General features: G+C 41.0%; 2 long non-coding RNA genes across 3 annotated transcripts; both read left to right on the plus strand.

The window, feature by feature from the left end:
- Nucleotides 1-76: 76 nt before the first annotated feature.
- Nucleotides 77-2,660, plus strand: LOC127326245 (uncharacterized). Of its 2 annotated transcripts, XR_007867738.2 has the most exons (4): nt 77-580; nt 682-731; nt 1,011-1,088; nt 1,196-2,660. It is a non-coding gene; the product is annotated as an uncharacterized lncRNA (long non-coding RNA). The 2 variants fall into 2 exon arrangements; XR_007867737.2 differs by having other exon boundaries at nt 1,011-2,660.
- A 2,334-nt stretch (nt 2,661-4,994) lies between these two features.
- LOC127326249 (uncharacterized) lies at nt 4,995-6,770 on the plus strand. The gene is made up of 3 exons (XR_007867741.2): nt 4,995-5,082; nt 5,365-5,692; nt 6,051-6,770. It is a non-coding gene; the product is annotated as an uncharacterized lncRNA (long non-coding RNA).
- Nucleotides 6,771-25,427: the final 18,657 nt, after the last annotated feature.

Below are 25,427 nucleotides of genomic sequence, written 5' to 3' on the forward strand. Positions count from 1 at the left end.
GTGTGGATGAACCCCTCTCCCTGGCGTGGATGTGGCACTCTACTTCTTGGTCCTGGCCGAGGTAGGTCTAGCAGTCTGGAGGCTGGGCGTCGACGACGATGTGCAGTGGTGTCGGGCTGTAGAGATGCGGAAATTACGGCTGGGGGACATGGTGCGGATGCGGAAATTATGCGTGAGGGGTGGGGAGAACAAATTAACGTGGACTGTTAGATGAACCTGAATAGATGGTTGAGATCTAATTTTCCTACGCAACTTCGTGCCTTTATAAGTAGTAGAGATAGAGATATATATGATGGCTTTACATCTCCCACGCAGCCATACGAAGGGTTGTTTCGGCGATTTTAATGGCTTCTGTCGGTTCACTGTTGCGGTGGATCCTATATTTGAGCCCCTCGGTTGCTTCTTCCTCAAATCCCCCAATCGCCTTTTGCTGTGCCCCCTCCTCTGTTGCCGGATGACAACACTCGATCCCCACATCCGGCTAGCTGGTCATCATACGTGCGGTCTGAACTGAATCATACAGTATGAGAATCAAAGCTAATCTTCAGCTCACAGAAGCAGTTTGTACGAGTTGATCACAGTTCGTCATCTCATCTCTCTTGATGCCCCTCTCTTTCAGTTTACCTTCTATTCTGTTTTTTTGTTGCAGTTTGTAGTGTTTATGAGTTTTCTTGCTTACAGCCAGTACGTCTGAGAAGATGGTTTCTACATTGGTCAATTTATTCATAACGGTATATCTTCAACACCCTTCTTCTATAAGCTGAGCTCTTTTCAATTGTGTGTCACGTATAGCATGTTGGAATCTGCAGTTCCATGTCAATATGTCATGTTCCAAGTAAAAAAGTGTGATGATTCGGTCTTTAGGGCCTATATGGAAGCACTGATGTGTAGCATTTACATGCGCGCATAGCCTGGAAATTCTTCTCGCCAAGCATTTTTGATTTACTCCTAAAGTCAGAACCGCTCCAGAATACCTTCAGGCTAAGCACAGTTCTTCCTTTCCCTTGCAGCCATTCCTCCAGAGAAGAAGATTTCTTATATCAGTTATTTTTTTTCTGTACAGCAAATCAGCATACCCATTCCGAAAGGTATGTCTTTAGCATGCATTTTTTCCATTGTTACTTCAGATCAACTCTCTATTTCAAATTGTTAAATGAAATTTCAATATGAAATAATAATCCTGTTGATGTTGTAGATATCAGGCATTTTCTAATGAATAAAGGTCACCATGATGGCTCTTGATGTTGCAAATCCCTGGGCATGTTTTGATGAATTAAAGATCGCCTTAATGATAAGTTACAACTATAGAATAGCCTAATGTTGCATTGCCATAGGGTGGCTATACCACCCCCTAGAGAGCCGCTCGATTGAGCATCTAGATTCGAACATGTTTCCTCCTACACAATCTAATTACCTGAAGCATCAGCTGAACATATGCGTTAGGTGCAGCTCATGTCAGTGTGAATGGCCGGCACATGCGGAGATTGGCACGCAGTGGAAGTGGTCGTGTCAAGTCTATACCTAATAATAAAGGGAAAAGCGTTTCCGTGGTTTCGTCCCGCGTTTCCGTCGTCCGTTGTTGGCTTCGTCCGTTGGCAGAGTTTCTATTCAAACAAGCTACAGGCCCGATCGTCCAGTTCTTACCAGGTCCGGTCTGCCTCTAAACAAAGTCTAAACCGCCATATATACACCACGCTGGATGGTGGTGTATCCAGCGCCCAACTCCAGCACAGGTTCTGTCGTGAGTTGCAGATCAACGAGTTCGGCGACTGTTTCTTCATCAAGGATCCGAGCGCCCAAATCCAAACCGAACTCCTCTCCTAACTGCACGCCACCCCCTCTTCTACATATACAGGCGCCCCGTTGATTTTGATTGGAATTTATCCTGCCTGATTTTGATCTTGTCGCCACGGTCCCTGAAAATCAATCCGCGCGTGCCGCTCCGTTCTAGCGAGCGGCTCCCACCATCGCGGCAGCTGGAAGGCGTGCCACGCCACCGCGAGCTCCATCAACGCAGCGCGCGGAGCCACGCCGCTGGACAGGCCGCACGGTCAACGCCCTTGCTTGGAACCACCGCCGCACCGTCGTGGCTTTCCGCATCTTTTCAATCTCATGTCAGGCGCGCACCGACGACTAGGCGTTGATGGATCCCGACAACTTCTGCGGCCACTGGATTGACAAAGTGCGAGGTCGATAAATTGACATGGATTGATTTTGATAGGGACGTTCACGCACGTCGCCCAACTGCGATATGGAAAGTTATCCAACAAGTACAGTGAATGTATGCCCGACGGCTTGGGCCAAGGACTAGATCAAGTTGGCGGCAAGGTGCGATCAGATTGTCCTGTAGGTTGCGGATCTAAGTTAGCATATTGTGTCTCTGCTATGTTTTTGGTGAATGAATTCAGATACAAGTGCGACAGGTCAAGATAAAAACGTGGAAGAACTAAGTGGAATGCCTGAGATGAAAATCAATACAAGTCCTTTTTTTTCCAAAGGTTACACTTATATAGGAACCACTAGATTGCATGGGCAGGACAGAGAATCAAGTAAGCGAATAATATGATTGGTATCTATGTTTGTTGTTTGTTGGAATCTCAGTACATCTGTGTTAGCGCTTCAGCAATGTCAGTTTTGACCATGATCTGACTCGTCGTCCATTGCGAAGCCAAGCCAAGGCCATCTTACATGGCTACTCCCTCGGTTTCCAAGATGCATATTACCAACTTTTGCGTATTGTAGAACTATATTATATCAGTTTGGTTAGGGAGCTAGCTACCAAAGATTATTGTCATCGGAATTCAGAAAAGCTCTACTCAACCACTTTTCAGAGACCGTATGACTGTACGAGGAACTGCAACTATTAAGTGCTTTAACACGATGGCGTCAGACATAGGTGCACAAGAACATGAGTACGCCAGGCACAGGCTCGGGTTCATGTAGCTGCCTACGCCAGAAACTCACGATTTATGAATCCTCTCCAAGATTGGACTCCCAGCCATTAAATTTCAACCCAAGTGAGCGGATATTATTTCATATATCTGCGTGTTTGCAAATTGATCTTCTAATGTGTTCATTCCATCAAGCTTCTGCTGTTAGACCGAGTTGTTATTGCATTGGTACATTGACATGTTTTGAAATCGAGCAACCAAGATGAATCTGTCCTCTACATGTTACTCCACGAGCAGTGAGCCCACGAGGGCGCGGCATTGACTGCAACGAGCATGGTGTTGCAGGTAATCATGTGCACGCAAAAGTAGTTTTGATGAACTTGATTGACTAGAAGAAATGTAGATTGTTTTTCGTTGTAGTAGATTGAAGGAGACGTACAATTCACATCAGCTGTTTTCCCTCTAGGATTATGGTTTACTGAGAATTTACACGGCAATGGTTGGTTGGATGGTTAGTTGAGGGATTTGAAATCAAACTAAAAGAGACTATTACATTTACACTTCCTACATTTATCACATCATATTCTGCAAGACGAATGCGAAGTCCTTGGCCCCGTTTTCTTACATCTCAATCTGTTCTATATCTTTAGGTGTGTCTATACATATTTTCCATCTTAATTTTTCTATTTATGTATAATTATTTTTGTTATAGTTTAGTTTGGTAGAGTAATATTTTTGTTTTATATTATAAAGTTAACATATTTTGCGCTTTCGCAGCAACGCGCGGGCATTGTCCTAGTCTTAACTGAACTGAGCATCACGTGGGACCTGGACTCCTGTGAGATATCCATTATAACATTTAGTGATGACACTCTGGACATAATATTTTTGATTTAGTGTTGTTTTTCTTATATTATTTATATGTACTCGGTTAACTCCTACGGTGTGATTGTTATCGCCTTGCATACAAACCAAGTAATGCTTCATATCTTTGGATTTCCATACCGCCCATATATTTATTCATATATGCTTCATAAATTTGTATGTATATAATATTCATACTATCTTTTGTTTATGTCTTTTTTTTGAAACATTTTGTTTATATGTCTTTGATACTAATGTGAGGAATCAATAGTAAATTAGTAATTACTTATTCATGACAAATTTGACTTATTCTGCTGTAGTGCAATGGATGAATTATGCACAAGATTTTCACTACCTCAATTTTAACAAATCACCACCTCATCATATGTTTGGATTCCGGATTGTTGATCCTATGTTGCAATATCTGAAAAGCATATATCATCCCGCAGCAACGCGCGGGGTGCCAACTAGTACTCATGATGACTATGCACCAGCTATGTATGGTTCTTTTTGATTATGATTTTTTTACTCTTAGTTATATATTTTTCTAGACGGTATTCTCGATTTTCGACTGCTAATATGCACAAAACTTTCTACAATCGTATGCAAATAAACATAGAGCTTTCCCAGAATTTTCTGTGATAAGTGCTTTGAATTATATATAATGTAACTATGACTTAAGTCACTAGCAACCTATCCGGAATTTGTGGATTGTTGATGTATTCAAATGAGAACAAGATATGTTACATTTATGTGTGTCGATGGATGCTGCGGTGTATCCTCCTGCCGATTCATCCTCTGTGGGTTCTGCATCGTCCCGCTTGACTTCGTCATTGATGCCGACGTGCTCCTCGCGGAACACCCAGCACACTCTTGTTCAGGTATGACTATCCCGTTCTGACTTCTGGGGGCCTCGGTCAGGTGAAGATTTAGTGGCTTGCAGTTGAGTTAGGTGTGGCTGGAAATTCATCTCATTGCAGACTGGTTAACCGATCTAATGACGGACATCTTACACCTCTTGAAGTTGTGCTTGTAATGAGTCCAAATGTCCAACAAGTATTCATTATCAGCTACAAGCTTACAACCTCCAAGGATTTTGTCAAGCTTGGTGCGCAGAACACACCGTTCCGACTCTCCTGCAACCAATCAACAGATGAGTTAGATCCACTTCTGAGAAGAGCAGCAACACTGTTGACGTTATTTAAAACGTGATAATTCTGAGTGATACTTATGACCAGTGAAGATTTATATGAATTTCTTTTGTTACAGCTCGTGAGGGACCAATATATCTACAATTTAGACGATATGATAGGCTTGAAGAAACAGGGTGAGAATCAAAGCAATATATATTCCTTGATCAGTCATTTTATCCTTGTTCAAATATCAGTGTGTCGGCTTGAAAGCTTGCACCAAGAAATGGGATCTCTTGTAAAATTTTCCATATTTCTCTCTTTAGTCTTTCAGATTTTTGCACCAAGAGAGTAAAATTCTCTGGGAAGTATTTTGTCCCGCTGCTCCAATATGATCCAACTTATGTTATGATGTAGTTATTCTGTTTAATCTTTATATTTTATACACAGGGTCACTTATTGGATTCTTTGTGTCGCAGACACTTGGTTACTACAGTGCTGGGACAGAAGTGGAGCATGGCATCAATCTTGTCGAGCCGGTCACGGCAGGGCCGCTTCCTTCCGGCAACGTATGTGATGCCCCATATCTTTCTCAGTATTTTTCTCTCTGTCTCAATTTTAATCGATAAATAGATCGAGTTGCGAATGGATGAGCTCAGGAGGAAATTGGGAGAAGGTATGAGCTACCACCGATAAATTCGGAGCCCCTTTCATCTAGGCCGAAAGCCAACCACGTGATTGTCGCTGACGCGTCCGCATCTCCGGCCACCAACGGTTCATGCCGGTGCCTATCAGCTCCACGGGCTCGTAAGATTCTTCCCCTACTAAACAGTACTACATTTCTTATGCCCTTATGTTATGAAGTTGAGTTACCTTTTTCTTCCCAATGATGCATCCATGTAAAATGCCGCACGGTATCAGTGTTTGTTGGGAGTTTGAGAGTGGGATGATCAATCAAATTGGCCGTATCCGGAAAATACTCAACAAGTTGTTGAGCAGCTCTACAAACTTTGATGTTATATAGATCAGCATGTCTTGCGAGTAGTGTATCTGAAATTTTTGCACATCAGTAGTAATACGTCATCTATGATGGATTCAGTTGTTCCAGTTTTTGTGTTTATTCCAGCCATAAGTGTATCTAATACTCTAGATAATGATTAAACAGGTTGACGATTTGTCAAAGGAGCCACAAGTTAAAAGAGATCTCATGATTACAAAGTTAAGCGTAGAGCCAGAGGTGAGGTTAGAATTTGTTTACTCTTTTGCTTATTTCTCCATCTCTAGTGCTACATGCAGGTGATGGGTTTGGTTGATATTTTGAGACCAAAATTGGTTGATCTTTAACTTCTACATTTTTTTAGTTACCACTGTCCCTATGTTAGCTGTTAAGCAACATCAGACCAATATCTCCGAAAGGATTTGTATCTACAGGAATAGCAGTGCAATGTAAAATTATACATGTTGAGCTACCAACTGAGAATGTTGATTACAGTTAGCAGTTTTCCTTGCCATTCTTCTTAACTGTTATCTCATTTGGTTAGCCACACACTGATTTAGATGGTTACAACTCATGGATAATTGCCTAGCAGGCCATACTTTTCTCCCATGATCATGAGAAAAGATGATGATACTTATGACTTGAAAGGATATCATCACACATTTTGATGTTGACTAATGTTAACCCAGGTAATTTTTTCTTCACCCAGATATACCGGTAGGCCATATCTGAAGAAATTTCCTTTTCTTGTGCATACATGCAACATGGCTTTTCAAAATTCCGGAAGGATAGGTTGTTGAGTTGACAATATGATGGCTCAGAACTTATGTGCGGGGCTTACCCCGTAAGAGTAACAAGAAGACCTAGAATTCGGAATCACTTTTATCACAATAAGGAGTCCCTAGTAAGCCTCTTATATAACTAGCTTGTTGATTAATAGATGATCATGGTTTCGTGATCATGAACATTGGATGTTATTAATAACAAGGTTATGTCATTAGATGAATGATATAATGGACACACACCCAAATAAGCGTAGCATAAGATTACGTCATTAAGTTCAGTTTGCTATAAGCTTTCGATACATAGTTACCTAGTCCTTCGACCATGAGATCATGTAAATCACTTATACCGGAAGGGTACTTTGATTACATCAAACGCCACTACGTAAATGGGTGGTTACAAAGTTGGGATTAAGTATTCGGAAAATATGAGTTGAGGCATATGGATCAAGAGTGGGATTTGTCCATCCCGATGACGGATAGATATACTCTAGGCCCTCTCGATGGAATGTCATCTGATTAGCTTGCAAGCATGTGAATAGTTCACAAGAGATGATATGCCACGGTACGAATAAAGAGTACTTGCTGGAGACGAGGTTGAACGAGGTATAGAGATACCGATGATCAAACCTCGGACAAGTAAAATATCGCGAGACAAAGGGAATCGGTATCTGATACGTCTCCGACGTATCGATAATTTCTTATGTTCCATGCCACATTATTGATGATATCTACATGTTTTATACACATTATATGTCGTATTTATGCATTTTCCGGCACTAACCTATTAACGAGATGCCGAAGAGCCAGTTGCTGTTTTCTGCTGTTTTTGGTTTCAGAAATCCTAGTAAAGAAATATTCTCGGAATTGGACGAAATCAACGCCCAGGGTCCTATTTTTGCACGAAGCTTCCAGAAGACCGAGGGGGAAAGGAAGTGGGGCCACGAGGCGCCGCCACAACAGGCGGCGCGGCCTAGGTCTTGGCCGCGCGGCCCTGGCGTGTGGGGCCCTCGTGTGGCCCCCCGCGTTGCCCTTCCGCCTACTTAAAGCCTCCGTCGCGAAACCCCCAGTACCGAGAGCCACGATACGGAAAACCTTACTGAAATGCCGCCGCCGCCAATCCCATCTCGGGGGATTCTGGAGATCACCTCCGGCACCCTGCCGGAGAGGGGAATCATCTCCCGAAGGATTCTTCACCGCCATGGTCGCCTCCGGAGTGATGAGTGAGTAGTTCACCCCTGGACTATGGGTCCATAGCAGTAGCTAGATGGTCGTCTTCTCCTTATGTGCTTCATTGTTGGATCTTGTGAGCTGCCTAACATGATCAAGATCATCTATCTGTAATTCTATATGTTGTGTTTGTCGGGATCCGATGGATAGAGAATACTATGTTATGTTAATTATCAATCTATTACCTATGTGTTGTTTATGATCTTGCATGCTCTCCGTTATTAGTAGAGGCTCTGGCCAAGTTTTTACTCTTAACTCCAAGAGGGAGTATTTATGCTCGATAGTGGGTTCATGCCTCCATTAAATCTGGGACAGTGACAGAAAGTTCTAAGGTTGTGGATGTGCTGTTGCCACTAGGGATAAAACATTGATGCTATGTCCGAGGATGTAGTTATTGATTACATTACGCACCATACTTAATGCAATTGTCTGTTGTTTTGCAACTTAATACTGGAAGGGGTTCGGATGATAACCTGAAGGTGGACTTTTTAGGCATAGATGCATGCTGGATAGCGGTCTATGTACTTTGTCGTAATGCCCAATTAAATCTCACAATACTTATCATATCATGTATGTGCATTGTTATGCCCTCTCTATTTGTCAATTGCCCGACTGTAATTTGTTCACCCAACATGCTATTTATCTTATGGGAGAGACACCTCTAGTGAACTGTGGACCCCGGTCCTATTCTTTACATCGCATACAATCTACTGCAATACTTGTTCTTTACTGTTTTCTGCAAACAATCATCTTCCACACAATACGGTTAATCCTTTGTTACAGCAAGCCGGTGAGATTGACAACCTCACTGTTTCGTTGGGGCAAAGTACTTTGGTTGTGTTGTGCAGGTTCCACGTTGGCGCCGGAATCCCTGGTGTTGCGCCGCACTACATCCCGCCGCCATCAACCTTCAACGTGCTTCTTGGCTCCTCCTGGTTCGATAAACCTTGGTTTCTTTCTGAGGGAAAACTTGCTGCTGTGCGCATCATACCTTCCTCTTGGGGTTCCCAACGAACGTGTGAGTTACACGCCATCAAGCTCTTTTTCTGGCGCCGTTGCCGGGGAGATCAAGACACGCTGCAAGGGGAGTCTCCACAATCCAATCTCTTTACTTTGTTTTTGTCTTGCTTTATTTTATTTACTTTCTTGTTTGCTGCATTATATCAAAACAAAAAAAAATTAGTTGCTAGCTTTACTTTATTTACTGTCTTGCTCTCTATATCAAAAACACAAAAAAATTAGTTACTTGCATTTAGTCTACTTTTTGTTATCATGTCTAGCTTTGCACCTGTTACTTCTTCACCTGAGGAATTAGTTTTTAGTTTTAAACAAGGGGATGAGGAGATTTTTAAAGATGCTTGGTCGAGAATTTTTACTTCTTATCGTAAAGCTGAACCTCAAATGACGCTAAGTTTGCTCCTTAGTAATTTTTATTTTGGTCTTATGATTCGCTATAGATATGCCTTGGATGCTGTAGTGGGAGGAGATTTCCTTCATTGCAATGGGGATCAAGCTTTTAATGCCATAAAAAAGTTGGTTGCATCACATGATTCAGCTAATAACTTTGATTCAGCCCTTATTAGCATTTATAATATATTAAACACTCTTGAGACACGAGCATCTCGCTTGAATGAAAATTATAGATATGTTCGTAACCGTCTTGATCAAGTTTTAGTGAACTCTGAACCTTCATTATGGGATCCTACTATTAAAATTGTTATCGGTGACCAAACTCTTCATGCCAATTGTGATATTATGTCTGAATTTTGCTTAATGCCTAGGAGTATTCATGAATCTTTGCAACTTTGGGGATTCATTGAAGGGGGAGAAGGAATAACTCTTATTGATAACTCTGTTATAATTCCTAAAGGAATAGCTGCGGGTGTGCATACAACCATTCTTGGGAGAACAATATCCATTGATTATCTTGTTATTGAATGTGCAGGAACAGGACAAATCACACTCGGAAGATCCCTGCTGAAACTATTGGGAGCAGTCATAGATATGGGAGAAGGCACCCTAAAATTCACCTCTACACCTGGGGGTAGACATATATTCCCTAAATCAAAGAGTAAGAAAAAGAACAAGAAAGGTAAGGGTAAATCCCAAGGTAATGTCGATGCTTCATCTCTTGATAATACTTGATATACACTTTCTGCGCCTAGCTGAAAGGCGTTAAAGAAAAGCGCTTATGGGAGACAACCCATGTTTTTACTATAGTACTTTGTTTTATATTTGAGTCTTGGAAGTTGTTTACTACTGTAGCAACCTCTCCTTATCTTAGTTTTGTGTTTTGTTGTGCCAAGTGAAGTCTTTGATAGTAAGGTTCATACTAGATTTGGATTACTGCGCAGTTACAGATTTCTTTGCTGTCACGAATTTCGACCTGCCTCTCTGTAGGTAGCTCAGAAAAATATGCCAATTTACGTGCGTGATCCTCAGATATGTACGCAACTTTCATTCAATTTGGGCATTTTCATTTGAGCAAGTATGGTGCCATTTTAAAATTCGTCTTTACGAACTGTTCTGTTTTGACAGACTCTGCCTTTTATTTCGCATTGCCTCTTTTGCTATGTTGGATGAATTTCTTTGATCCATTAATGTCCAGTAGCTTTATGCAATGTCCAGAAGTGTTAAGAATGATTATGTCACCTCTGAACATGTTAATTTTTATTGTGCACTAGCCCTCTAATGAGTTGTTTCGAGTTTGGTGTGGAGGAAGTTTTCAAGGATCAAGAGAGGGAAATGATGCAATATGATCAAGGAGAGTGAAAGCTCTAAGCTTGGGGATGCCCCGGTGGTTCACCCCTGCATATTCTAAGAAGACTCAAGCGTCTAAGCTTGGGGATGCCCAAGGCATCCCCTTCTTCATCGACAACATCATCAGGTTCCTCCCCTGAAACTATATTTTTATTCAGTCACATCTTATGTACTTTGCTTGGAGCGTCTTTTTGTTTTCATTTTTGTTTTGTTTGAATAAAATGGATCCTAGCATTCATTGTGTGGGAGAGAGACACGCTCCACTGTTGCATATGGACAAATATGTCCTTAGGCTTTACTCATAGTATTCATGGCGAAGGTTGAATCTTCTTCGTTAAATTGTTATATGGTTGGAATCGGGAAATGCTACATGTAGTAATTCTAAAATGTCTTGAATAATTTGATACTTGGCAATTGTTGTGCTCATGTTTAAGCTCTTGCATCATATACTTTGCACCCATTAATGAAGAAACACCTAGAGCTTGCTAAATTTGGTTTGCATATTTGGTCTCTCTAAAGTCTAGATAATTTCTAGTATTGAGTTTTGAACAACAAGGAAGACGGTGTAAAGTCTTATAATGTTTACAATATGTCTTTTATGTGAGTTTTGCTGCACCGGTTCATCCTTGTGTTTGTTTTAAATAACCTTGCTAGCCTAAACCTTGTATCGAGAGGGAATACTTCTCATGCATCCGAAATCCTTGAGCCAACCACTATGCCATTTGTGTCCACCATACCTACCTACTACATGGTATTTCTCCGCCATTCCAAAGTAAATTGCTTGAGTGCTACCTTTAAAATTCCATCATTCGCCTTTGCAATATATAGCTCATGGGACAAAATAGCCTTAAAAACTATTGTGGTATTGAATATGTACTTATGCACTTTATCTCTTATTAAGTTGCTTGTTGTGCGATAACCATGCTTCTGGGGACGCCATCAACTCTTTGTTGAATATCATGTGAGTTGCTATGCATGTCCGTCTTGTCTGAAGTAAGAGAGATCTACCACTTTAATGGTTAGAGCATGCATATTGTTAGAGAAGAACATTGGGCTGCTAACTAAAGCCATGAATCATGGTGGAAGTTTCAGTTTTGGACATATATCCTCAATCTCATATGAGAACACTAATTGTTGCTACATGCTTATGCATTAAAGAGGAGTCCATTATCTGTTGTCCATGTTGTCCCGGTATGGATGTCTAAGTTGAGAATAATCAAAAGCGAGAAATCCAAAATGTGAGCTTTCTCCTTAGACCTTTGTACAGGCGGCATGTAGGTACCCCTTTGTGACACTTGGTTAAAACATGTGTATTGCGATGATCCGGTAGTCCAAGCTAATTAGGACAAGGTGCGGGCACTATTAGTATACTATGCATGAGGCTTGCAACTTGTAAGATATAACTTACATAATACATATGCTTTATTACTACCGTTGACAAAATTGTTTCATGTTTTCAAAATAAAAGCTCTAGCACAAATATAGCAATCGATGCTTTCCTCTTTGAAGGACCTTTCTTTTACTTTTATGTTGAGTCAGTTCACCTATCTCTCTCCACCTCAAGAAGCAAACACTTGTGTGAACTGTGCATTGATTCCTACATACTTGCATATTGCACTTGTTACATTACTCTATGTTGACAATTATCCATGAGATATACATGTTATAAGTTGAAAGCAACCGCTGAAACTTAATCTTCCTTTGTGTTGCTTCAATACCTTTACTTTGATTTATTGCTTTATGAGTTAACTCTTATGCAAGACTTATTGATGCTTGTCTTGAAGTACTATTCATGAAAAGTCTTTGCTTTATGATTCATTTGTTTACTCATGTCATTACCATTGTTTTGATCGCTGCATTCATTACATATGCTTACAATAGTATGATCAAGGTTATGATGGCATGTCACTCCAGAAATTATCTTTGTTATCGTTTACCTGCTCGGGACGAGCAGGAACTAAGCTTGGGGATGCTGATACGTCTCCGACGTATCGATAATTTTTTATGTTCCATGCCACATTATTGATGATATCTACATGTTTTATACACATTATATGTCGTATTTATGCATTTTCCGGCACTAACCTATTAACGAGATGCCGAAGAGCCAGTTGCTGTTTTCTGCTGTTTTTGGTTTCAGAAATCCTAGTAAAGAAATATTCTCGGAATTGGACGAAATCAACGCCCGTGGTCCTATTTTTGCACGAAGCTTCCGTAAGACCGAGGGGAAAGGAAGTGGGGCCACGAGGCGCCGCCACAACAGGCGGCGCGGCCTAGGTCTTGGCCGCGCGGCCCTGGCGTGTGGGGCCTCGTGTGGCCCCCGCGTTGCCCTTCCGCCTACTTAAAGCCTCCGTCGCGAAACCCCCGTGCATCGAGAGCCACGATACGGAAAACCTTATCGAGACGCCGCCGCCGCCAATCCCATCTCGGGATTCGAGATCACCTCCGCACCCTGCCGGAGAGGGGAATCATCTCCCGGAGGACTCTTCACCGCCATGGTCGCCTCCGGAGTGATGAGTGAGTAGTTCACCCTGGACTATGGGTCCATAGCAGTAGCTAGATGGTCGTCTTCTCCTTATGTGCTTCATTGTTGGATCTTGTGAGCTGCCTAACATGATCAAGATCATCTATCTGTAATTCTATATGTTGTGTTTGTCGGGATCCGATGGATAGAGAATACTATGTTATGTTAATTATCAATCTATTACCTATGTGTTGTTTTGATCTTGCATGCTCTCCGTTATTAGTAGAGGCTCTGGCCAAGTTTTTACTCTTAACTCCAAGAGGGAGTATTTATGCTCGATAGTGGGTTCATGCCTCCATTAAATCTGGGACAATGACAGAAAGTTCTAAGGTTGTGGATGTGCTGTTGTCACTAGGGATAAAACATTGATGCTATGTCCGAGGATGTAGTTATTGATTACATTACGCACCATACTTAATGCAATTGTTTGTTGTTTTGCAACTTAATACTGGAAGGGGTTCGGATGATAACCTGAAGGTGGACTTTTTAGGCATAGATGCATGCTGGATAGCGGTCTATGTACTTTGTCGTAATGCCCAATTAAATCTCACAATACTTATCATATCATGTATGTGCATTGTTATGCCCTCTCTATTTGTCAATTGCCCGACTGTAATTTGTTCACCCAACATGCTATTTATCTTATGGGAGAGACACCTCTAGTGAACTGTGGACCCCGGTCCTATTCTTTACATCGCATACAATCTACTGCAATACTTGTTCTTTACTGTTTTCTGCAAACAATCATCTTCCACACAATACGGTTAATCCTTTGTTACAGCAAGCCGGTGAGATTGACAACCTCACTGTTTCGTTGGGGCAAAGTACTTTGGTTGTGTTGTGCAAGTTCCACGTTGGCGCCGGAATCCCTGGTGTTGCGCCGCACTACATCCCGCCGCCATCAACCTTCAACGTGCTTCTTGGCTCCTCCTGGTTCGATAAACCTTGGTTTCTTTCTGAGGGAAAACTTGCTGCTGTGCGCATCATACCTTCCTCTTGGGGTTCCCAACGAACGTGTGAGTTACACGCCATCAGTATCGTATGTAAATGGTTCAATCGATCAGTAAGTTATCGTTGAATATGTGGGAGCCATTATGGATCTCCAGATCCCGCTATTGGTTATTGGTCGGAGAAGGGTCTCTACCATGTCTACATAGTTCACGAACCGTAGGGTGACACACTTAAGGTTTGATGTCGTTTTAAGTAGATATGGAATATGGAATGGAGTTCGAATTTTGTTCGGAGTCTCGGATGGGATCCAGGATATCACGAGGAGGTCCGGAATGGTCCGAAGAATAAGATTCATATATAGGAAGTCACTTTCCAAGTTTGGAAATGATCCGGTGCATTTATGGAAGCCGCACCACCAAAGGGGGCTCCCTGGCCGGCTGATGCGTGCAGTTAACACACGTCCGTTGGGAACCCCAAGAGTAAGGTGTGATGCATACAGTAGCAAGTTTTCCCTCCGTAAGAAACCAAGGTTTATCGAACCAGTAGGAGTCAAGGATCACATGAAGGTCGTTGGTGACGGAGTGTAGTGCGGCGCAACACCAGGGATTCCGGCGCCAACGTGGAACCTGCACAATACAATCAAAGTACTTTGCCCCCACGTAACAGTGAGGTTGTCAATCTCACCGGCTTGCTGTAAACAAAGGATTAACCGTATAGTGTGGAAGATGATGTTTGTTTGCGAAGAACAGTAAAGAACAATTGCAGTAGATTGTATTTCAGATGTAAAGAATGGACCGGGGTCCACAGTTCACTAGTGGTGTCTCTCCCATAAGATAAATAGCATGTTGGGTGAACGAATTACAGTTGGGCAATTGACAAATAAAGAAGGCATAACAATCCACATACATATATCATGATGAGTACTATGAGATTTATTCAGGGCATTACGACAAAGTACATAGACCGCTATCCAGCACGCATCTATGCCTAAAAAGTCCACTTTCAGGTTATCATCCGAACCCCTTCCAGTATTAAGCTGCAAACAACAGACAATTGCATTAAGTATGGTGCGTAATGTAATCAACACAAATATCCTTAGACAAAGCATTGATGTTTTATCCCTAGTGGCAACAACACATCCACAACCTTAGAACTTTCTGTCACTGTCCCAGATTCAATGGAGGCATGAACTCACTATCGAGCATAAATACTCCCTCTTGGAGTTACAAGTATCAACTTGGCCAGAGCCTCTACTAGCAACAGAGAGCATGCAAGAACATAAACAACATATATATGATAGATTGATAATCAACTTGACATAGTATTCAATATTCATCGGATCCCAACAAACACAACATGTAGCATTACAAATAGATAATCTTGATCATGATAGGCAGCTCACAAGATCTAACATGATAGCACAATGAGGAGAAGACAACCATCTAGCTACTGCTATGGACCCATAGTCCAGGGGTGAACTACTCACACATCGATCCGGAGGCGATCATGGCGATGAAGAGCCCTCCGGGAGATGATTCCCCTCTCCGGCAGGGTGCCGGAGGCGATCTCCTGAATCCCCCGAGATGGGATTGGCGGCGGCTGCGTCTCTGGAAGGTTTTCCGTATCGTGGCTCTCGGTACTGGGGGTTTTGCGACGAAGGCTTTAAGTAGGCGGAAGGGTAGGTTTAGGGGCGACACGAGGGGCCCACACACTAGGGCGGCGCGGCCCTACCCTTGGCCGCGCGGCCCTGGTGTGGCGGCGCCTCGTCGCCCCACTTTGTAATCCTTTCGGTCTTCTGGAAGCTTCGTGGAAAAATAAGACCCTGGGCGTTGATTTCGTCCAATTCCGAGAATATTTCCTTTGTAGGATTTCTGAAACCAAAAACAGCAGAAAACAACAACTGGCTCTTCGGCATCTCGTTAATAGGTTAGTGCCGGAAAATGCATAATAATGACATATAATGTGTATAAAACATGTGAGTATCATCATAAAAGTAGCATGGGACATAAGAAATTATGGATACGTTTGAGACGTATCAAGCATCCCCAAGCTTAGTTCCTACTCGCCCTCGAGTAGGTAAACGATAACAAGGATAATTTCTGAAGTGACATGCTATCATAATCTTGATCAATACTATTGTAAAACATATGAGATGAATGCAGCGATTCGAAGCAATGATGAAGACAATGAGTAAACAACTGAATCATATAGCGAAGACTTTTCATGAATAATACTTTCAAGACAAGCATCAATAAGACTTGCATAAGAGTTACTCATAAAGCAATAAATTCTTCGTAGAAAGCTTTGAAACAACACAAAGGAAGATATAAGTTTCAGCAGTTGGTTTCAACTTCAACATATATATCTCATGGATAATTGTCAACACAAAGTAATATAACAAGTGCAATAGGTAGATATGTAAGAATCAATGCACACAGTTTACACAAGTGTTTGCTTCTGAGATAGAAAGAAGTAGGTAAACTGACTCAACAATAAAGTAAAAGAATGGCCCTTCGCAGAGGGAAGCATGGATTACTATTTTTGTGCTAGAGCTTTTCATTTTGAAAACAAAGAAACAATTTTGTCAACGGTAGTAATAAATCATATGTGTTATGTATAAGATATCCTATAAGTTGCAAGCCTCATGCATAGTATACCAATAGTGCTCGCACCTTGTCCTAATTAGCTTGGATTAACACAGATTATCATTGCATAACATATGTTTCAACCAAGTGTCACAAAGGGGTACCTCTATGCCGCCTGTACAGGGGTCTAAGGAGAAAGTTCGCATTGGATTTCTCACTTTTGATTATTCTCAACTTAGACATCCATACCGGGACAACATAGACAACAGATAATGGACACCTCTTTTAATGCTTAAGCATTCAACAACAGATAATATTCTCATAAGAGATTGATGATTTGTGTCCAAACTGAAACTTCCACCATGATTCATGGCTTTAGTTAGCGGCCCAATGTTCTTCTCTAACAATATGCATACTCAAACCATTTGATCATGAAAATCGCCCTTACTTGAGACAAGACGAACATGCATAGCAACTCACATGATATTCAACAAAGGTGTAAAAGTTGATGGCGTCCCCAGAAACATGGTTACCGCTCAACAAGCAACTTATTAAGAAATAAGATACATAAGTACATATTCTTCACCACAATAGTTTTTAAGGCTATTTTCCCATGAGCTATATATTGCAAAGACAAAGGATATAATTTTAAAGGTAGCACTCAAGTAATTTACTTTGAAATGGCAGAGAAATACCATGTAGTAGGTAGGTATGGTGGACACAAATGGCATAGTTTTTGGCTCAAGGATTTGGATGCACGAGAAGAATTCCCTCTCAATATAAGGCTAGGCTAGCAAGGTTGTTTGAAGCAAACTCAAGTATAAAACGGTGCAGCAAGACTCACATATGAACATATTGTAAGCATTATAATACTTTACATCGTCTCCTTGTTGTTCAAACACCTTAACCAGAAAATATCTAGACTCTAGAGAAACTAATCATGCAAACCAAATTTTAACAAGCTCTATCTAGTTCTTCATTAATAGGTGCAAAGTACATGATGCAAGAGCTTAAACATGATCTATATGAGCACAACAATTGCCAAGTATCGAATTATTCAAGACATTATACCAATTACCACATGCAGCATTTTTCGTTTCCAACCATATATCAATGAACGAAGTAGTTCAACCTTCGCAATGAACATTAAAAATAAAGCTAATAACATATGTGTTCATATGAAACAGCGGAGCGTGTCTCTCTCCCACATAAAGAATGCTAGGATCCGATTTTATTCAAACAAAAAAAAAAGCAAACAGACGCTCCAAGTAAAGCACATAAGATGTGACTGAATAAAAATATAGTTTCACTAGAGGTGACCTGATAAGTTGTCGATGAAGAAGGGGATGCCTTGGGCATCCCCAAGCTTAGATGCTTGAGTCTTCTTGAAATATGCAGGGATGAACCACGGGGGCATCCCCAAGCTTAGACTTTTCACTCTTCTTGATCATATTGTATCATCCTCCTCTCTTGACCCTTGAAAACTTCCTCCACACCAAACTCGAAACAAGCTCATTAGAGGGTTAGTGCATAATTGAAAATTCATATATTCAGAGGTGACATAATCATTCTTAACACTTCTGGACATTGCACAAAGCTACTGAAAGTTAATGGAGCAAACAAATCCATCAAACATAGCAAAACAGGCAATGCGAAATAAAAGGCAGAATCTGTCAAAACAGAACAGTCCGTAAAGACGAATTTTTCTGGGGCACTTAACTTGCTCAGATGAAAATGCTCAAATTGAATGAAAGTTGCGTACATATCTGAGGATCACGCACATAAATTGGCAGATTTTTCTAAATTTCCTACAGAAGGGGCTGCTCAATTTCGTGACAGTAAGAAATCTGTTTCTGCGCAGTAATCCAAATCTAGTATTGACTTTACTATCAAAGACTTTACTTGGCACAACAATGCAATAAAATAAAGATAAGGAGAGGTTGCTATAGTAGTAACAACTTCCAAGACTCAAATATAAAACAAAAGTGCAGAAGTAAAATAATGGGTTGTCTCCCATAAGCGCTTTTCTTTAACGCCTTTCAGCTAGGTGCAAAAAGTGTGAATCAAGTATTATCAAGAGATGAAGCATTAGCAGAGGGGTTTGGAGTTTTCTCAACTATGCATTGTATCTTATCTATGTAAGTTTCAGAGGCCCCTTTTTCATTACTCTTAGGCTTGCTATTCTCATCAAACAAATTTTCAGGAACAATCCAACCATAATTCTTTTCTAGTGCCTCGAACATTCCTAAAAGCTTGCAAGGTATTGATGTCTTAATCTCCCCTTCACAATTAACTTCATTAGTGTACTTTAATCTATCCTTTTCCATTTTTTCAAGGGTATTAGCAAAATTGGTATAAAGGCCAAGCATCTTATATTTAATAAACACTTTTCTAGCTTCTCTTGCTACATCACCAAATTCTTTAAGATGGGTTTCTAAGACAAAATCTTTCTTTTCTCCTTCCTCCATATCAGAGAGTGTAAGAAACATATGTTGTATTATGGGGTTGAGATTGACAAATCTAGCTTCCAACATGTGTACTAAAGAAGCGGCAGCAATTTCATAAGTAGGAGCAAGTTCTACCAAGTGTCTATCTTCAAAATCTTCAACCATACTAACATGAGTGAAAAATGCATCTATATTATCTCTTCCAATGATAGACCCTCGTCCTACCGGTATGTCTTTCAGAGTGAACTTAGGAGAAAACATGATGAAATAAACAAAAGGTAAATAAAGTAAATGCAAGTAACTTATTTTTTTTTTGTTTTTAATATGGAGATCAAGACAGTAAATAAAGTAAAACTAGCAACTAATTTTTTTTGTGTTTTTGATATAAAGAACAAACAAAGCAGCAAATAAAGTAAAGTAAAGCAAGACAAAAACAAAGTAAAGAGATTGGATGTGGGAGACTCCCCTTGCAGCGTGTCTTGATCTCCCCGGCAACGGCGCCAGAAAAAGAGCTTGATGCGTGCAGTTAACACACGTCCGTTGGGAACCCCAAGAGGAAGGTGTGATGCATACAGTAGCAAGTTTTCCCTCAGTAAGAAACCAAGGTTTTATCGAACCAGTAGGAGTCAAGGATCACATGAAGGTCGTTGGTGACGGAGTGTAGTGCGACGCAACACCAGGGATTCCGGCGCCAACATGGAACCTGCACAACACAATCAAAGTACTTTGCCCCAACATAACAGTGACGTTGTCAATCTCACCGGCTTGCTGTAAACAAAGGATTAACCGTATAGTGTGGAATATGATGATTGTTTGCGAAGAACAGTAAAGAACAATTGCAGTAGATTGTATTTCAGATGTAAAAAATGGACCGGGGTCCACAGTTCACTAGTGGTGTCTCTCCCATAAGATAAATAGCATGTTGGGTGAACGAATTACAGTTGGGCAATTGACAAATAAAGAAGGCATAACAATGCACATACATATATCATGATGAGTACTATGAGATTTAATCAGGGCATTACGACAAAGTACATATACCGCTATCCAGCACGCATCTATGCCTAAAAAGTCCACTTTCAGGTTATCATCCGAACCCCTTCCAGTATTAAGTTGCAAACAACAGACAATTGCATTAAGTATGGTGCGTAATGTAATCAACACAAATATCCTTAGACAAAGCATTGATGTTTTATCCCTAGTGGCAACAGCACATCCACAACCTTAGAACTTTCTGTCACTGTCCCAGATTCAATGGAGGCATGAACCCACTATCGAGCATAAATACTCCCTCTTGGAGTTACAAGTATCAACTTGGCCAGAGCCTCTACACTAGCAACAGAGAGCATGCAAGAACATAAACAACATATATATGATAGATTGATAATCAACTTGACATAGTATTCAATATTCATCGGATCCCAACAAACACAACATTTAGCATTACAAATAGATGATCTTGATCATGATAGGCAGCTCACAAGATGTAACATGATAGCACAATGAGGAGAAGACAACCATCTAGCTACTGCTATGGACCCATAGTCCAGGGGTGAACTACTCACACATCGATCCGGAGGCGATCATGGCGATGAAGAGCCCTCCGGGAGATGATTCCCCTCTCCGGCAGGGTGCCGGAGGCGATCTCCTGAATCCCCCGAGATGGGATTGGCGGCGGCTGCGTCTCTGGAAGGTTTTTCGTATCGTGGCTCTCGGTACTGGGGGTTTCGCGACGAAGGCTTTAAGTAGGCGGAAGGGTAGGTTTAGGGGCGACACGAGGGGCCCACACGCTAGGGCGGTGCGGCCCCACCCTTGGCCGCGCGGCCCTGGTGTGGCGGCACCTCGTCGCCCCACTTCGTAATCCTTTCGGTCTTCTGGAAGCTTCGTGGAAAAATAAGACCCTGGGCGTTGATTTCGTCCAATTCCGAGAATATTTCCTTTGTAGGATTTCTGAAACCAAAAACAGCAGAAAACAGCAACTGGCTCTTCGGCATCTCGTCAATAGGTTAGTGCCGGAAAATGCATAATAATGACATATAATATGTATAAAACATGTGAGTATCATCATAAAAGTAGCATGGAACACAAGAAATTATGGATACGTTTGAGACGTATCACCGGCGCCCCAGCCACCCCCTCTCTCCCAAACCCTAGCCTCTCTCTCCTCCTCCATCTTCTCCCACAACGCTTACGGCGAAGCCCTGTCGGAGATCTCCAGCACCACCGTCACCACGACGTCGTGCTGGCGGGATTCCGAGGAGGATCTACTACATCCGCTGCCCGCTGGAACGGGGAGAAGGACGTCTTCATCAACAACGAACGTGTGACCGAGTACGGAGGTGCTGCCCGACTGTGGCACCATCAAGATCTTCTACGCGCTTTCGAAAGCGGAAAGTGATCGACTACAGCAACAACGCGATCTAATCTCGTAGGCTTTGGAAATCTTCGAGGGTTAGTCTCATGATCTTCTCGTTGCTACCATCTTCTAGATTGGATCTTGGTTTGTTATTCGTTCTTACGGTAGGATTTTTTTTTGTTTTCTATGCTACGAATCCCTTCACACCATTGATCACCATTCCTTAATACCATATCATTGGGATCAAACCTTAAGTAGCAAACCCTATGTAGTAATTCACTTTATATGCTAAGGCTTAACTAAATCATGCAACTACTTAATAGTTATGAAACCATCTTGTTTTAGATTCATTTGATACTATCCACGGAACTAATTTAGGAATCCTAGTAAACCCTAGAAGCACATAGCTCCTATTTGTAGTAGTTCTTGTTCATTAATAAACATGTTCTTCAAAAGTTATTCTTTTGAAATAATTATCAAGCAAACCATAGAAGAAAATAGTTCTTATTTGAAATACTCATTATTTCTTAATTAACATGTTCTTAAAAAGTTATTCTTTTGAGATATATAACAAGGTAGTCAGAATCCCGATCCTACTACCGGAATCCTACGATTTGACGATCTTACATCACCGTATCGATCCAAATCCCACTATGAATCCCAATCGCGTAGAATCCATGTTGAGTCCCGATCCAAATCATATAATCCTTTAGAATAATGTAGAATCTCGATCCTTTTTATGGAATTTTCCGATTCTACTAACTCATTATTTTCCCATCCGCAAAACCATACAAGGATACAACTTAAACATCCCAAGCCCTTTTCACTTACTTTACTACCCTTTATTTACCTACCAAATCTCAAATGATCTATCGCTAGAACATTATTGCTAGAAACTTTATGTATTATAATTTTTATCTCCATTATACTATTATACAACTTTCTGTGTGATAAAAAGATCTTATCTAAGTAAGTATGGTAGGATCCCAGATTCCACGATTCGTTACTACGACTCGATTCTGTCAGACGAAAATCGACCCGACTCCGAATCCCGACTCTGACTACCTTGATATATAATAATTAATCACCAACCATGCCCTATAGGACTTAAAATGACAATTACTCTTTACATATTATGCAACTACTATTCTTTGTGTGTATGATTGTATGATGCATTATACCACTTGTTTATGATGGTAAGATAACGAAACCCTAATAAGAACCTTTCTTGGAAAACCACTCTAAAAGCGCAACACACTATAAGAAGTCATTATAACTCACTAATCCTAAATCATCGGGGTTAGATTACGCTTAGGGCGATTGCATTCCATATTATGCACTATACCATCTTTTCCAGTTCTTTAAACATTGTCCTTACCGGACGATGATGCTATTTCAGATTTTGGAGTTATCGTATCGAAGTCCTTGTCTGCATAATCTTGCAGTCAAGAAATGCAAGTTCATCACTTGCTCATGTCATTTGATTATTTTTATCAAATTATATGCAAAGTACTATACTTATCACTCCCGCATTGAAAATAAAAAGATTACTTTACAATTATGAATATGACTATGTGGTGGGCAATGGAACCATGGTTTGAGATGATGGCGGCGGTTCCATTGCAAATGGGAAAGTATTCACATAGGATTAATAACCAATGTCATCCAGTGATTCCATCGATGTATATTACGTCTTAACCATAAGATCTATAATGGCTCTGAGGAAGTTAACTATATCTTTTTTTCTTCAGCATATCAACAGACTTGATAGAGCCTGGCTGTGTGTTGCGCGAACACTCAGCGGTTGGGAAATCCTTTAAATCTCCATCCGTGTGGATGAGTGCACTCTACCGTCTATGATGGATTGTCCATAGCACATCATGGGTAAAGCCGTATGATCGGGAGATGTCTACCGGGGATGTACGGATGGACAAAAGGGTGAGTATGCAGGGTCGCGGAGAAGACGGTAATTGGCTTGGTTCTTACACCTGGCCTCACACCAAGAAAGTGTGGACGAGCACGCGACTCGGTTGGCAACAAGGACAAGTTCTCTTATGGGTAAAGTAACACATCTCTGCAGTGTGTATTGAACTGTGACTTGTCACTCCCTGTTTCGGGAAGGAACTACGAATGCGGCAGAAAAAGAACTCCATGAAGTTCTGGTCAACCTGTGAAGACTGACGAACATAGTTTTTCAGAATAAAATAAACCTTTTAAAAAAATAATTACGAAAACTTGCATTTGCCTACGACTTTCTGGTCTATGACTGTAGCTAGTGCAGGATACACCTATTTCTATTATTGAACTTGCTGAGTACGCTCGTACTTATTCATTCCCTCTTGAACTCCCTTCTTAGATTTAAAGTCACCGAAGGAGAAACTACCGTGACAAAGGAGTCAATTACAACAAGATGGAGAACCCAATCAATGAAGTCAATAGAGTTAATTTTTACATCAGCTAGAGTGGAAACCTAGACTAGTAACAGAAGGGAATCATTTCCCTAATCTTAGCATCTAAGTAGGTAGAGTTCTATAGCAAGCCAAGTATCTCTAGAGATAGAGTTAGCAATAAGTTAGACTACGAGTTATTCTTTTAAAGTTTTATTTGCAATTTTACCTCAATTTAAAGTAGGAGGCTGTGTTGATCTTCTGGTGTGTACTTCTATAGACATACCTTGGACTCGCATATGTTTCTGTTGTACCACTTTGAGAGATGTAATATGAGTGGAACGGTGTTTCACTTGTGTTATGTCAACGACTTGCATAGTACACCATACAGTGGTATGCTGAGTCAACCGCATCCACGTCTGCTCCCACTTCCCAGTCACATATTGAACTAAATATTAGTGAAACAAAGATACTGTTGCTGCATGACGTTAACTGGGAAGTGTGCGAGCAGGATTGGGGGGACCGTGTATTCTGCACATTGCCAGCTGGATGGATATACACTGGTACCAATATTGTCATGTGCTTCTCAATCTATACCGTAATATTGTCTTGCCACACAGCAGCAACACACATGACAGGCCACCGGCAACTGGGGAAGATGAGCATTCTCCGCCTTGTCCTCGTGCGACAGGAATCAATGAGAGGAAGACCCTTTTATGGACTATATTCGCACACATCAGTACACATGCATGGTAGGCAACGACGATAGGGGGAAGATGAGACTTCTCTCCTTGTTCCTATTTATTTTTGCTTAGGGGCAAACAATAACTACTATACACTCGTTTGCGTCGAGCAGTTAAAAATGCCTTGAGCAAAATTTGGGCAACTCACTTGTTTCCGCATACCTCAGTATCACCTGACCCATGTATGCCTAATATTGGTTCATTGTCGTCAATGCATATGCAGTGCACCCAGTTCTTTTCTCGTCTGTTTAGATGGGGTTTTACTTGCAGTGCATGCCAAAAAAATACTACCTCTATCTATAAAGAGATATCAAAAGTTTATATAATTTTAGGTGTATCTAGATATATTCTACTGTATAGATACATTTTAATTTTGAACAAATATCCGACGTCCTTTTTGTGGACAAGGGAGTACAAGGACGGACAGAACCAGGAGCTAATTCCGAGAGATAATTCCTGGCTGTACGTAGTAGTATTATAGTATCATGTAGTGATATTATAGTATCCTTCTATTTATTGACTTGTAGAATTTTAATGCAAAATTGTTTATAAGATCTATTTAACATTTTTGTAGATATACGCCTATACGTGCTGCGAGACAGTATCTATCTATGATACCATTATAATCTCTCTCATTCCTCTTATTAATTATAGTGAATACATCAACTTGTTACATATATGTAATGCATGCATATGATACTTTTATTATAGGTAGTCTTAACCAAACGCTAAACAAATAAGGATTTGATTACTACGGTTGTTTTAGCCAGAGAGATTTCA

This window comes from Lolium perenne, chromosome 7 (genome assembly GCF_019359855.2).
Source record: "Lolium perenne isolate Kyuss_39 chromosome 7, Kyuss_2.0, whole genome shotgun sequence".
NCBI lineage: Eukaryota > Viridiplantae > Streptophyta > Magnoliopsida > Poales > Poaceae > Lolium > Lolium perenne.